At 53.1% G+C, this 2,614-nt stretch overlaps 1 pseudogene across 1 annotated transcript; it reads right to left on the bottom strand.

Annotated features, from left to right (window-relative positions):
* Positions 1-345: 345 nt before the first annotated feature.
* LOC108308256 lies at positions 346-2,227 on the bottom strand (annotated as a pseudogene). The gene has a single exon (XR_001826851.2). The product of XR_001826851.2 is annotated as an actin, cytoplasmic 1-like (transcript).
* Between the last annotated feature and the right edge of the window lie 387 nt (positions 2,228-2,614).

Genomic DNA, 2,614 nt, shown 5'->3' with positions numbered 1-2,614 from the left:
ACTGAGGGTCAGAGAAGTGATTTGTCCAAAGTCATTCAGCTGTAAGTGGAGGTGGAACGTCGTTTTGCATTCAGGCTTTCAGTTCTCAAATCTTCACTGACCTTGCTATACCCTTCTCTGCCTTCCAGCAATCCCTGAGTCAGGCTTCTCAAAACAATTAGAGGAAGGATGTCAGGTTCCCTGGGTCGGCTTATTCGGTGGTCAGTAGTTTGAAAAGTACAGTGAGTAATTGAGAATGTGGATTCTAGAAGCAAACTGCTCTATCATTTGCAAGTTACGTGACCTTTGGCAAGTGTCGGTACCTTGTAGTTTCCTCATCTATAAAGGAATCATAGCAGCACCTACTTTTTTTTTAAGGTGTGCACTTTTATTCAGCTGGTCTCAAGTCAGTGTACAGGTAAGCCCTGGCGGCCTCCACCCACTCCCAGGGAGACCAAAAGCCTTCGTATATCTCAAGTTGGGAGACAAAAAGGGGGGACCACGAAGACTGATTATTCAAAATAAAACCAAATAAAAAAGTATTAAGGCGAAGATTTAAACATTTTCGCATTATATAATTTACACGAAAGCAATGCTATCACCTCCCCTGTGCGGACTCAGGAGAGGATTGGGCCATTCTCCTTAGAGAGAAGTAGGGTGGCTTTTAGGAGGGCAAGGGACTTCCTGTAACAATACATCTCACCATATTTGGAATGACTACTTAAAAAAAGAACAAAGTCCTCGGCCACATTGTAGAACTCTGGGGGATGTTCGCTCCAACTGACTGCTGTCGCCTTCACCGTTCCAGTTTTTAAATCCTGAGTCAAGCCAAAAACAAAAACAAAACAAAACAAAAAAAACAAAGCCATGCCAATCTCATCGTTTTCTGTGCAACTTAGGTTTTGTCGAGAAAGGGTGTAACGCAACTAAGTCACAGTCTGCCTAGAAGCCTTTGCGGTGGACAATGGAGGGGCTGGACCCGTCGTATGCCTGTTTGCTGATCCACATCTGCTGGAAGGTGGACAGCGAGGCCAGGATGGACCCGCCAACCCACACAGAGTACTTGCGCTCCGGAGGAGCACTGATCTTGATCTTCCTCGTGCTGGGCACCAGGGTGATGATCTCCTTCTGTATCCTGTCGGCGATGCCAGTGTACATGGCGGTACTTCCAGACAGCACTGTGTGGGCGTACAGGTCTTTGCAGATGTCCACGTCACACTTCATGATGGAGTTGAAGGTAGTTTTGTGGAAGCCACAGGATTCCATCCCCAGGAAGGAAGGCTGGAAGAGCGCCTCGGAGCAGGGGAACCACTTGTTGCTGATGGTGATGGCCTGGCCGTCGGGCAGCTCGTAGCTCTTCTCCAGGGAGGAGCTGGAGGCTGCCGTGGCCGTCTCCTGCTGGAAATCCAGAGCGATGTAGCACAGCTTCTCCTTGATATCATGGACGATTTCCCGCTCTGCCATGTTGGTGAAGCTGTAGCCGCACTCGGTGAGGATCTTTATGAGATAGGTCCCGGCCAGCCAGATGGAGGATGGTGTGGGGGATGGCATACCCCCTGTAGATGGGCACAGTGTGGGTGACCCTATCACCGGAGTCCATCACGATGCCAGTGGTACGGCCAGAGGCATACAGGGACAGCACGGCCTGGATGGCCATGTGCATGGCTGGGGTGTTGAAGGTCTCAAACATGACTGGGGTCATCTTCTCACTGTTGGCCTTGGAGTCCGGGGGGCCTTGGTCAGCAGCACGAGGTGCTCCTCAGGAGCCACACACAGCTTGTTGTGGAAGGCATGGTGCCAGATCTTTTCCATGTCATCCCAGTTGGTGATGATGCCGTGCTCGGTGGAGTACTTCAGGGTCAGGTGCCATGCTTGCTCTGGGCCTTGTTGCCCACATAGGAGTCCCTTTGACTCATGCCCACCATCACTCCCTGGTGCCTGGGGCACCCCACAACGGAGGGGAAGATTGCCCAGGGGCATCATTGCCAGCAAAACCAGCCTTGCATGTGCTGGAGCCATTGTTGATGACGAGCACAGCGATATCACCCATGGTAAGCTGGCGGCAGGTGTGGACAGGTGGCGAAGGGCAAGGCTCTGTGCTCGCCAGGCGGACACGGTCTCGGCGGTCAGCAGCACCTACTTTTAAGATTACTATGAAGTACTGGCAAAAGTGGATAGGATCACACTCAGCATGAAGGAAGCTGGGGCAAAGGTTTGAGTGCGAGCAGTTGGTTTGTGATCCTGGAAGGCTCTGAGAGAGAATGGGGAAAGAGGGAGGGAAGAAAGGCAAGCCAGTAAAGGTGCTGGCAAACAGGTTCCCATGGAAGGGCAGGCCCTGAGAAATTGGAACACACCTCAGAATGGTCCCTGGGGACCCTTGCCCCGATCGTGCAGTGGTAAGACTGCTCCTGGCCATTTACTGCCTCTCCGCCTGGGGGTCAAGCCCTCTCCTAAGGCCAGAGCAGGTCCACTGAGAATAGCATGCAGGCGATCCTGGGGTAGGCCATGCCTGGGGTAGGGTTGGCCATGCCTGGGGCGGGGTAGGCCATGCCTGGGGTGGGGTCTGCCATGCCTGGGGTGGGGTAGGCCATGCCTGGGGTGGGGTCTGCCATGCCTGGGGTGGGGTAGGCCATGC

Source organism: Cebus imitator, unplaced genomic scaffold, assembly GCF_001604975.1.
Source record: "Cebus imitator isolate Cc_AM_T3 unplaced genomic scaffold, Cebus_imitator-1.0 Scaffold83, whole genome shotgun sequence".
NCBI classification, from domain to species: domain Eukaryota; kingdom Metazoa; phylum Chordata; class Mammalia; order Primates; family Cebidae; genus Cebus; species Cebus imitator.
The sequence above is the reverse complement of the archived record's forward strand: the minus strand, read 5'-3'. Positions and strand labels throughout refer to the sequence as shown.